Source organism: Cryptomeria japonica, chromosome 9, assembly GCF_030272615.1.
Source record: "Cryptomeria japonica chromosome 9, Sugi_1.0, whole genome shotgun sequence".
Lineage (NCBI taxonomy): Eukaryota > Viridiplantae > Streptophyta > Pinopsida > Cupressales > Cupressaceae > Cryptomeria > Cryptomeria japonica.
The window spans coordinates 427,336,037-427,349,868 of record NC_081413.1 but is presented as its reverse complement, the minus strand read 5'-3'; positions in this window follow the sequence as shown (position 1 = coordinate 427,349,868).

The window sequence follows — 13,832 nt, the reverse complement described above, 5'->3', positions numbered from 1 at the left end:
TCAAGGATGATGTCAGTAATGTTTTTAAAAGAAAAATCAGAAGCTTTTCAAATGTTTAAGTGGTACAAGGCTAGAGTTGAAAATGAAATAGGAAGACAACTGAAATGTCTTAGATTAGATAGAAGAGGAGGGTTCACATTTGATGAGTTCAACCTATTTTGCAATGATCACGGTATTAAAAGACAAGTCTTTGCACTGAGTACTCCATAGTAGAATGGAATAGCTGAAAGAAGAAATAGATCTATTGTGGATTGTGCTAGAACACTGATGATTGAGAAGAAGGTTCCACAAATATTTTGGAGAGAAGCAATAAGCACAACCATTTACACCTTGAATCGAGTTCAATTGAAGAAAGGCACTTTGAAGACACCTTATGAAATCTGGTATGGCAAGAAACCTAATGTAAGTTATTTTAAGATCTTTGGAAGTAAATGCTATGTTCATAAAGATGATAGAAATGGCAAGTTTGATCAGAAAAGTGAAGAAGGAACATTTCTAGGATATTCTTCTAGAAGCAAAGCATTTAAATGTCTGATCAAATCATCTAACAAAATAGTAGAAAGTGCAAATGTGAAAATTGATGAATTTGCAGAAAGAACTGATGAAGGGAATTCTAAAGAACTGGAAGACTATGATGAATTTGTCTATGTGCAACTGAGAAGTCCTACCGAGATAACTATTGAAGAAAATGTAGAAAATATCCAGTTACTTAGTGATGAAGAAGATCATACAGAACCTACTGAGCCTGTATTAGCCAAGTATGTCAGAAGACACCATGCACCAAGTCATATTATAGGAGATAAGGATGATCTAGTGATGACAAGGAACAAACTGAGACAGATCACATGTTTGATATCTGAATTTGAACTGAGAATTGTGAAAGAGGCATTTAACAGTGAAGATTGGATAAATGCTATGACTGAAGAGATTGATCAAATCAAGAAGAATGACACATGGACACTGGTCCCAAGATCGAAGGACAAAAATGTAATCGGTACAAAGTGGATCTTCAGAAACAAGCTAAATGAAAAAGGTGAGGTCATTTGGAACAAAGCAAGATTAGTTTGCAAAGGTTATTCCCAAGAAGAAGGAATTGATTATGGTGAGACTTTTGCACCTGTTGCTAGACTTGAAGGAGTTAGAACATTGATGGCATATACTGCTTTCAAAAATGTCAAGGTATATCAAATGGATGTCAAATCTGCATTTCTGAATGGAATATTAGAAGAAGAAGTTTTCATTGAACAACCTGAAGGATTTGTTGAAGACAATGATAAAGATCAGGTATGTAAATTGAACAAAGCTTTATATGGTCTGAAACAAGCACCGAGAGCATGATATGAGAGATTGCACTCTTATTTGATTAAGATTGGTTTTATAAGGACAAGTGAGAAGAACAACATGTACATGAAGAATGATGAAAATGGAATACTAATCTCAGCCATATTTGTTGATGATATTATATTTTGTGGAAATGACTCTTTATGCAAGAACTTTGAAAATGAAATGAGCAAATAATTTGAGATGTCATTAATCGGTGAGATAAAGTATTTTATAGGTTTACAGATACTGCAAATGAAAAATGAGATTTTCATTACTCAATCCAAGTACATAAAGGAAATCTTGAAGAAATTTGGAATGGAGGATTCAAAACCAGTAAGTACTCCTATGACTACCAACTGTAAACTATCAAAGAATGATGAATCTGCATCTATTGATGAGACACTTTAACGATCTATGATTGGAAAGTTGCAATATGTTGTTCACAGCAGGCCAGATATAGCACATGCAGTAGGTATTGTTGCAAGATTCTCTGCATATCCTAAGGAAATCCACATGACTGCAATCAAAAGAATTTTTAGATACTTGAAAGGCACTGAAGATTATGGCTTAGTATATCAGAAAGGAAATGATTTTGATTTAAAAGTTTATACTGATGCTGATTGGGCAGGCAACATTGATGACAGAAAAAGCACAAGTGGAGGAGCTTTCTTCTTAGGAGAAAGACTAGTAAGTTGGCTTAGCAAGAAACAAGGATGTGTTTCTCAGTCAACAGTCAAAGCTGAATATGTTGCAGCAGCACTGAATTGTACCAACATTGCATGGATCAAACAACTGTTGGAAGGTATAAATGAGAAAGTTATCGAGCCAGTAACTATATTCTTTGACAATACTAGTGCCATTAATATTTCAAAGAACCCTGTTATGCACTCTAAGACAAAGCACATCTCTATCAAATATCATTATCTTAGAGAAAAAGCTCAAGAGAAGAAAGTGGTGTTGGAATATGTTAACACAAAGGAGCAGATAGTTGATATCTTCACCAAGCCACTACCAAAGGACACTTTTGAATATCCCAGAAGTAAGTTAGGGGTCCTACCCCTATCTTTTACTCACTGACCGAGTTCGGTGAAAGCATCACTTCGATGACTCTATTGAATATCTTTTGGGGAGCTGATGCTGGATTGATACACTTTAGAATGTTTTTCTGAAAGTGTACTGGAATTAATACTAGGAAAATACAGAGAATGATACAGGGAATAGGAATTGAAGACAAATGCTCTGACCGAGACTCAGTTGATACACAACAGCAGGCAATAACTTCTTACAGAAAGAAATTGTGTTTTAGTTCTTTTTCTTTTTGGCATTGTTGTCAAAGGGGGAGAAGACCTACCCGAGGAGGAGAAGACCTAAGGAGGAGAAGACCTACAAAAGGGGAGAAGACCTGAAAAGACTAAAAAAAAATAGAAGAGAAGTCTAATGAATGGGGGAGAGCATTTCAGCATTTCAGAATCACAGCAATCGAATTTTTTTAAAGATCAAATCAATTGGTTTTGCCATCAATGACAAAGAGGGAGATTATTGCCAATATTACATTATAAGGATATTGAGAAGGTTGTTGATGATTATGGACATAACTGATTAAAGATGTTTTACTATCTTGATATTATTATTTTGTCATTGATGTCAAGAAATTGATTTTCTAATTCAGTATGATGTTGCCATATCTTGAGAAATATGATATGAAGATTATAAAGGAGTCGGTAAAGACACGGGAAAGAATATGATGAATAAGGGGATAAGTTATTCAATGGGCAACTCTACCGAGTCAGACAATGATGAGATCTTGATGTTTTAGATTGTTTTAACATCATACATATGTTGTAAAATATAAAGGTTAATACTATACTATGTTATCAAGCAAAGAACCTAGTCGGTAAACCCTAAGGTTATCGCAGTCGGTTAATGAAGACAGAATGTCTACCAAGTGAAGTTTAGTATTCACTGAGTTGTAACCAAGCTATAACAGAATGCATTAAAAGTTTACATGTGATATTTAATGAAAGAAGCTGATGAGCTGGAGCGGATCAATGATTGGCAAGCCGTGGAAGAAATTTGTTAAATGAATCTAAGGCAATGGAAAGTCGGCAAGAAGATCTATAGCTCAGATTGAGCCACATTACCCTAACACAAGTTCCAAGGTGAATGTGCAAGTTCCAAGGTGGGGTAAAATGTTTTCAAATCAAAAGATACAATGAACCTAGACAAGATTGAAGATTTGATGGCTATGATTGATCATGGGAAATGTTATCAAGGAGATTAAGCGGTTAGAAGATTGTTTATAAATATGAAACTGTTGATAAACAATGTATGTGGGCAAGTGTATGCACAGGGATGCTACATAGTGATTACTGAGCACAGAAGATTGAAGACCTGTTAGAATAACAGAGTATTGATGCCCAACAGATAGACAAGATTAGTTCTATGTCTAGATTGTATTGAACAAATAGGAATCTTCTTATAGACAAGATTAGTTCTATGTCTAGATTGTATTGAACAAATAGGAATCTTCTTTAGCATTTTAGATGTGAAGTTGCAGATAGATTGTATTACTATTATTTGGTGAAAGTGATAGGAAATGTCTTAACCAAGTGGACTTAATAGTCTTATATGTAAATCCTCTAACAAGGTGACATTCTGATTGAGTGTTTGAAATCCTTTGACAAGGTCACTTCTAACAAAGTGAAGATCCTAACAGATCTGAGGGAAATCCCTTAACCGGGTCACATCTAGCAATGTGCTTGTAATCTTTAACAAGATTTGCTTTTAACCGAGCATACTCTAGAAGAGTATATTTCTTAGTGGGTCCGAAATCCCACAGTGGTTTTTCCCTATTTGGGTTTCCATGTTAAATCTGGTGTTATGAGGTTTATATTGTTCATATGCTTTTGAGTTTGCATGTTTGACAATTTTTGGTTATATGACTGATATATATGTTACCGAGGTTGAATCTGATGTTTTTATGGATGATTAAGTTTGTATGATAAACAACATTCACTGAATCATACATCAAAGCATAGTCCATAATAGCATAATATTTTAATAAAAACATCACCACATAGTGTATCCACAAAACCACTAAAAAGTCAACCATGGTCAAAATAAGTATCAAAAATAGTTTGATCGAGGGAGGGGTACTACAAGCTTGAAAACAAAGTAACTCTAAATCAAGGTTTTGATAAGGAGATTTTAAATCAAATTCTTCCAACTCAATTAAAAGAAAGAAGCATGTCAATGCATGGTGAAGAGGATGAATGCAAAGAAAAAGAACCATCATCCTCTCCTTCAATTTTATAACTAAGTAAAGATATGAAGACAAATGTAAAGGTGTGTACAAAGGTGGTAGCAAAATATATAGTAGCAATCAATCAAGGAGCTATAATTTCAACCCTAAAGGCCAATCATAAATCTCACGGGATTTACCTCTAATGTATCCCATTAACACCTACATGTATATTGGGGGTTTCTAAATAACAAAAATGTGACCCAATATATTACTTCAATATATTGTGTAAGTGGATAATTTAATTAATGTAATACAAATATGTATTAAGGATTGAGAGATATGTATAGAAGGGGGTACGTTATTTATAACTAGCATTTCAAATAATCTATAGAACACTTTACATAGGTCAATCAAAGGACACACATTCACAATGATGGTCTTGCCAAGGTTATGAAATTATCTCTTTTCTACACCAAAAAGTCTTTTTTGCATTAGAACTTCATAATCCCAAGTGTTCCCACTTAATCCTAACTCAATTGCAATTATCAAAAGAAACAATGATCATAATAGATTGTATTAATTAAATATAATCCTAAATCTTCATTTTATAATTATAATTCAAAACAAAAATAATATTTAAACTAAACTTTAAAAAAAATAAAACTATTATAATTTAAATAAATGAATACAACTTAATGCAAAAACTCTATTTTTAATCTTGCACTATTCACTTTTACAAATGTTAAATTTGAATATCTTTTACATCCATCATTAAATATTTGTTTGGTATCAAATGTGTTAAAACATTTCTTCTTTAAGAATAAAGAAAGAACAATAATGTGGCAGTCAAAAGGTGCTTGTTATAATGGCTAAAATGCATTTGATGTAGGTATCAATTTACTTTCATGCGTATTCTCATCTTGTTGAAATCAATCAATGCTTAAAAAAAAAAATACAATAAAGAAGGGCAGTTCAAGGATTACCACAAGATATAACAAGTGTCAACATAGCACTACTAGTGACCAAACGCATATACATTTTTTTTTCCAACAAGAAGCCCCAAACAAGAGATACAAAAGTTTGAAACCAAGCATGAAGCCACAAACAACATATACAAGGTTTTGTAGCCTAGCAAGAAACCCCTAACAAGAGATACAAAATTTTGTAGCCAAACAAGAAGCCACAAAGAATAGATATTATCGTACATAAACTAACTTGGAAAAACACATAGCAAAAAATTACACTTGAAGATTAAAATTGAAAAACTTTGAAGTTGTCTTGAAAATGGAATAAATTTTTCTTGATGTTAGAGAACTTGAAACTTAATGTAATTCAAGAAATAATTGATTTTGATGTTGTTCTTGTTGACACCCTGCAATTGAGAGAAAAGAAAGACAATTTGAAACAAGGTGTCAAAGTAAAACTTTAGAATTTTTCCCACCTAGTGAATAGATTGATTTGAAAATATTGATAAACACCTGCATCTCCATATATCAATAAAAACAAATCATCTCAAAGAATCAACTACCACATTATTATGCAATTCAACACCAAACAAAGCTTTCTTCCAGCTCAAATATTGATTAAATAAAATAGGAAAATGATTAAAAATGATATTTCATTTTTCTACCAATGGGAAAGTCCCAAAATATATGTTTTAGGCTTTCATTGATCTGAAAAAAATGAACATTTAATGGGATAGATTATAAATTTCAATCTTTCTCTAACTGGCAATTTGTAGTGTAGAATTTTCCAGGCTACAATCTGAGCATTGGCATCAACTTTGGACCTTCAAATTTGCCCACTCAAATCCCTCCACTTCCTTTCACTAAACTTGACCTCTAATATTTGTTCAATCTGAGGTTCAATGGATAACTAGGAAGAAGTTTTAAATAGATATTTTTCAATGAAAAGCAAGTAAACTAATATTTAGACAACCAACACCAATCTCTAGCAAAATTACAAAGCAATGGGGTGCATAGTTTCCTAACAAGGTCCATGGGGACTAGTGATTTCACAAAAATAAGAAAACGTTCAGCCATATTGTTCAATTTAAATTGATCATTTAATATATTCCATGAGGTCCAGTCAAAGGAAGTGAAATCCCACACATCACCAAATTGATGAACTCCTTTCCTAAAACAATAAGAAGCATGTCTAGGAAAAGCAATAGCTGAATGCAAACCATGATACTTCCCCTACCTATTCAACTAGATGGAAGAGTTCGTAAAACTAAACCCATGTTGCAATGAAGCATCTTTCCAGCATAAGAACTTACTAGTAACTTGGTAGGCCTTCCATATGGATTGAAGAGGAAATGAGGCTTTTAAGTGAAAAAAAGGAGCAGCAGAATCTTGTAAACCCAACCAACCTCTTGCCATTTTTTATTGGCTATAGAAATATTGATATGGTGACAAATGATATTTTTCCAAGGTTCTTCTCCTAAACTTATTCTGATAATCCATTTGGTTTCTAAGCCATACTCTTGTGTCTTGGGGTCCAAGAGGCCCAAACCACCTCTGGATTTTGGTTGAATGTAATGCAACCAAGAGGTAGATTTATAACTAGCTTTGCCTTCCCAATTAGAGCACAAAAATTGGCGAATATTTTTATTAAGATCCTCATACCCCTTCTTAGAAGGTATCCAACAAGAAGAGTAATAAACATGAGATCCTAAGAATATCATGTCCATAACTTGAATCTTACCAGCAAAGAATAGGAATTTATTTTCCCAAGTCATTAGCCTATTTTTTAATTTAGAGAAGAAACCAATTCCACACATCTGAAAAAGTAACTCCCAAACCAAAGGGGATTCCCAAATATTGAGTGATTTTCCCATGCTTGATATGTATTGCGTCATTGGGGATCCATGGAGGAGCAAAATCTTACTATGCCATAAAAAATTTAGTCTTGTGATGGGCTAATTTAGAACCTAAAACTGAGCAATATAAGCTCAACAACTCCAAAACATTATTAATTTCCTCTTTTGAATTTTGAATGAATAGCATATTGTCATCTACAAAAATGTGAGTTAAGCACTACATCATTGTAAAAATTGGAAATCCCTTTAATCAAGTTCATTCGATTATATTTTTTTAATAAGTATCCAACGATATCATCAATAAGAACATATAAGAAAGGTGCTAATGGACATCCTTGCCCAATTGATCGTTGCAAGGGGAATGAATCAGAAAGGGAATGATTGATGACTAATTGGGAATTGGCATCATTAAAGAGCATCTTAATTTGTGAACAAATCTTGGGTCCAAACCCCAAGCATTAAAGCATCTTGAGGATGAAGCTCCACCACATTCTATCATAGGCCTTGTTAAAGTCCAACTCAACTAGCAATGCGTTTTGTCCTTATTGGAGAGCCCATTCACTAGTTTCCCATGCCAATATTAAGTTATCAAGGATAAATATGCCTCCAAGAAATCCTATTTGTTCAGGTCTAACAAATCTCTTTCACTATAGGTTTTATCCTAGCAGTAAGAGCTTTAGCTATAATTTTATATGAGGTATTCAAAAGAGTAATAGGCCTCAACCAAATATAGAATCTTCATTTTTTCCTTTAAAAATCAACTTAATTAGGCCTTTATTTTATTTATTTTGAAAAAAGGTGGCAGTGCCACTTAATATATTTTATTTATATATATATATATATATATTTCTTTTACAAAAGCTTATTCAAAGAGCTCCCAAAGAAAAGAACCAATAAGAAAAACTTCAATCCTTTCTCTACAATACATAGAAAGGTTGTGAGACTTAAATCTCTAATATGCCAAAAAATACAATATATCTTATAATGTCCAGAATACTAAGTGCCACAAATCATCCCCCAGTATCGAATGCTTTTTGGAATATATTCAACAAGGTGGAGTCTGAACCAAAACATCATGAGAGTTGTACACATTTACATGGCAATCCACAATCTATCTCACTTATGCATTTATCCAACTTGCAATCCAACACGCTTCTCAAATTGACAACCATTCACATCATAGAGATACAACAAAACCACAGGACCCTGCACTTATAATGCCACACATACCAATTTATATCATTATGATAAAAACCACTACATAGCTATATGTAATATTATCCTGTACCCATATCCTCCAAAAAAATTCCCTTGAGAATTGGATAAGAATTGAAATCACAATTTCGACCCATCATATTAAGTTCCACCTTGGAACTTTCCATATTTGCCAAATGATCTGCAACCTGGTTCCCTTCTCTATACACATGTGAAATGGTAAAGTTTGTAAATGTATCAATAAGTGTCCATGATTGTTCAAGTAAATATCTTATCTGCCAAATGTCAATATTTCTCTTTATACAAGCATTGATAATAATAGTTGAATCGCCTTCGATGTGAATATAAGAGATGTTTAGTTTTCTTACTAGTAGAATGCCTTCAAGTAAAGCATATGCCTCTGCAAAGTTGTTAGCACCCAGTGGAATAAAAGCATATTTCAAAGCAAAAACACATCATGTGTGATCCCTTATGCATACTCCTATCCTTGCATCACCCGGTTTCCCTTTAGAGGAGCCATCAATATTCAATTTGAAATGCATTGAATCTGGAGGACACCATTTCACTTTATTTCTATCAATTTTACTAGTTCTCACTCTCGGAAGACAAGGTGATACAGGAATAGAAATGCCCTTCCAGCAATTAATAACTTGACCATCCCAAGAAGTAAATTCCCTATTTAATTGAACTGATTTGACACATGAGCATTAACCAGTTCTGATACTAATTTTTCAATATAATTGAAAAGATCAATAAGAGGAGATGTTTTCTTTCTAAAGATACGCTTAATTCTTTCCCACCAAAGTGACCATACTACTATGGATGGGATCACTTTCCAAATACATGCAAAAAGAGAGGATGAGTATAAGATTGGCCATGACTGGAACAAATCCCATACATTATTTGGAAGAAGGGTGCTAAAGGAAATCTTATCAAGCACAAACATCCAACAATAGTGAGCAAAATCACATTGGAGGAGGAGATGATCTACCATTTCACTGTGCTCACCACAAAGTACACAAGCAAATGGATGTGCAATATTCAATTTAACAAGTCTCTCACTAGTGAGTATTCTCTTATGTAGAACAAGCCAAGCAAACATCCCTGCCTTGGGAAGAACACTGTTGTTCTAACATAAATTATAGGCTCTTTGTGAATAGGATTTAACAGACATCTGATGAATTTCCTTATACCCTTCCTTGATAGAGTACTTTCCATTCTTCACAAGGCATCATATCAATTTGTCCAAACCATTAGAGATAAAGATAATGCAGTTCTTGAGAATTAAAGAAAATTTTACCTTTTGACCCGGAGAGATTGGGAGTAGAGCAGGCTTCTTCCAAATAACACGATTTGAAGGCTTCTCAAGATCATCTATGTAATCATAAAGGTGAGAACCCCAATGAGAAGTAAATATAGGGATCGCATCTACTAGGGATTCCTCAAGATTAAGAGGGGGGAGACCACTCCATGAATCATGCCAAAAGTTGAAATTTTTTCCATTATGTACTTTCCACGATAAATATCTAGTAATCACATTCCTAGAATCCATCATGAAGTTCAAAACTGCAGGCCCTGATGGAGGATCAAGGATAGTAAATATGTTGCCATTTTGATGATTATGTTGTGATTGTCATTGATGGACACACACTTGCTATGAGATCACTTTGAGAATGTATGAATTATGCTCAACCAGTAATTGTTCCAAACCAGTATCATGTTGTAGTCTTTAGACTACTGTTGTTATGCAGAAAGTGTTTACCGATATCAAGCGGTATAAAGACCCAAGCGACATAGAGAGATCAAGTGGTTTAAGGATCTCAAGTGGAGCAGTGCAAAGGAGCCAGAAGCGGCAGTTATCTTTTTCCCAATCTTCAATTTTTCTCAACCGATAATCCGTTAAACCGGTATTACTCTGAGTCACCAACCGGTAACTGGAAAGTTGGACAAACCAGTAATACTCTATGATGAGTTACCAACTGGTATATTTTTGTGATAAGTTACCATCCACCAACACTTTGACGGTGTTTTTGTGTCGTGTTATCAAATGTGTCTAGATACAATGAACCTAGGAACTTGTAATGAAATCCTATTGGACTGACATGAAATCAGATTCCTTTTAAGGACATCATGTCTAGGGTTTTGAAAGAGAGAGAGAATGTGAGTATAGCTGTTAGGTTTTGTAGTAAACCTCTTGAATGTGCGATCTTAAATGAGAAGATCAAGTCTGTGAGTTGTAATAGAATAAGGAGTTACTGAAGACTGAAGTAATACTAAAATGCATTAGCTATGAGCTACAATGGATCTAATCAAGCAGATTGTGCCTTTTTCTAGATCAGTCACTTGTTGATTACTCACATCTTTGACAAGTTAGAAACCCTTAACCGAGTAGGCCCAGAAAAGCCTTTGTAAATCCTCTAACAAGGTGGTTCACATCTATGGATCTGAAATCCTCACACAAGGTAGTCTTTAATCAGACTTATCTCCTAACAAAGATTGAGATTCCTAACAGGACCTATTCTGGTAAAGAACATTGTATCACCTTAACCAGTCTGCTTACTATTCTGCAGATAGTTACTTGTGAGTTTCATCTCATCATGGTTTTTCCCATTTAGGTTTCCACATCAAAATCTCTTGTGTTATGGTGATTGTGCTTTTGTGGGTGAATGCATTATTTGCTATTTGGTTTGCATGTGTGTTAACCGGTTTGTTTGCTAAACTGTTTTACCGGTTTACTACTAGACTATTAAAGTGTTTAAGTACAGTATTTTTTGGAATACTAATTCACCCCCCCTCTTAGTATTCATCAATTGGTATCAGAGCCAACCTTTCTATAAGTCTAACCACTTGGAAAGAGATATGGGGGAATACACTGTGAGGGAACTTACTCATCATCTCACTTAGTTTAAGCAAGCCTATGATGAACTTATGGTCAAATATAAGGCCTCTCAGGCAAAAAGAAGAGAGAATGCTAAAAAACTGATGGAGCTACTGAAAATAGTTCTTCTGATGAAGCGGACATGGAAGCCCTAATTCAAGAAGTTGAAAAACTGAATGAGTCCAATGCCAACCTAAGAAGGGAGCTTGAAGGCCTAACTATCAGAATGTGTCAAGAGCTTGAGAACCGGAGGAAAGCTGAAGATCTGGTAAAAGACAAAGATCATGAGATCTCCAAGCTAAAGCAAGAGATCAGTGCACTTACTACTCATCTTCATAGAAGCAAAATGGAAAAAGAAGAAGTGCAAGGTGAACTAAACATGGCTATCTCTGAGAATGCAACCTTGAAGGAATCCAATGCTGCCATTTCCAAAGAACTCACTGAGACAAAGGAAATACTTGCCAAATTCAATAAGAGCTCTGTCAAGCTAGAGCAGAAGCTTGAATCAGCTAAATCGGTAAAGAATACCAATGGACTTGGTTTCTCTGAATATGAGGAAGGTGAGACCTCTAGAACAAAAAGTGGAGCATCAAAGAAACAACCGGCATCAAAGGATAAAGGTAAGCAAAAGTTCAAACCTGTTTGCTTTAACTGTCTCAAGGACGCACTGCTAATGTATGTAGAAGTAAGGCTTACAATAATTTTCCTTATTTTCTAAATGATAAGCCTAGATCCAATAGCTTCAATGGTAATTGTTATGCATGCAACAAGTTTGGGCATAGAGCATTTGAATGCAAGTCTGTCATGTACAATACTGGAAGCTATCCTCAAAGGAATCAAGGAGTTTTTCCTGAACCCTCTGGGAACCGGAACCCAAACGGGTTTAATACCTATAGTCATCAGTCAGGTAGTGGTGGCTATCAAGTGGCAACCAGATGGAGAGAAATCTATGTGATTTGTCATGATCATGGTCACACTACTGCAACATGCAGAAGGAACAATGGAAACATGAATAATGGACCTTGGAGAGCACCTGGAATGGTTTGCTATCACTGCAACAAACTGGGTCATACAACAAGATTCTGTAGAGCAAGAAAGAGTATATTGGATGATATACCAGTCACTCCGGAAGGAAAAACTTATGTTGAAATTGTTCAAGAAGATATGAAGAAAACCTAGAAGAAGAAGCCAGAAGAAGTGATTCAAGAAGAACTGGTTTCTGCACCCAGTGGAAGTCGCTGAACCAGCAAACTAAGCATCAGAAAAGCTTAGCGGGAGCAAACGGTGAAATATCTTGAACCCTCGGTTGACACCGATAAAAGACCTTAACCGGTATGAGATACCTATCAGATTGGCAGAAGACCGGAAATGGTATAAGGCAAAATTAGGGTTTACGCCCTAATAGTGGAGCATTTATTATGGTAGGTGGAGAATCTATTTAAAAGGAATTTTTAAATCATTTCTCACTATCATTTTTTTGAGCAAAGAAGTTTTCAAGTGCAGAGCAAAGAAAAGCGATTTATATTGCAATTCAAGGAATTTATCAAAATCATAAAGAAGAATCTGATGCAAACATCTGTTGGAGAAGTGTAGAACGCAAAGCGATATTTCAGCAACTAAAGGAATGTGTAGCGAAGTTCAAATTGCGAAGCCCTAAATTTTGATCTAAGAAGGTATTTTTCAAAATTCTCTGTTTATCATGGCTTCAGCATCACATGCTAGCTCTACTACACCCTTTGATTTTGTAGACTCCATTCAATGGAAGGCAAAATACAATGCCCTATCTCAAATACCCACTGGTGTCAAAGTGGAAGAAGGCATTTCAGATTTCATTGACTACAAGATTGAAGACCTAGGATCTCTGATGATCCATTCCCAGTTGAGTTTGTTCTGCGGAAAGGATAAGAAGATTAAACAAGAATTGAGCATTCTGGAAAAGAAGAAACTTCACAACGTAGCCTATTTTCTTGAAGAATTTTCGGATGATCACATTCAAATTATTCTGAGCAGAGTACACGGTGATAAGATGTACTTAGAGTAGACGCATGATATCACACAAGAAGCAATTCATGTCGTCACCAGTTTCTGCAACATCCGTGAAGTGTCAGCCCTAGGAAAGATTAGCAAGACAGAAATGACCAAGCTCACCAGTTCTATGAGCGATTCACGAGGAATGACTATCAATTCCATCAAGGATGATCTGGTCAAATATACGTGTATGGTGATAGGATACCAGACGTTCCATGCTAGCAGAATCAACTTTGTCTCTGCTGTAGCGGTAAATGCAGCCTACAGGATGATCACGGAAGATGCATCATTTGATCTGTGCACTGGTATGCAAAGACAACTTC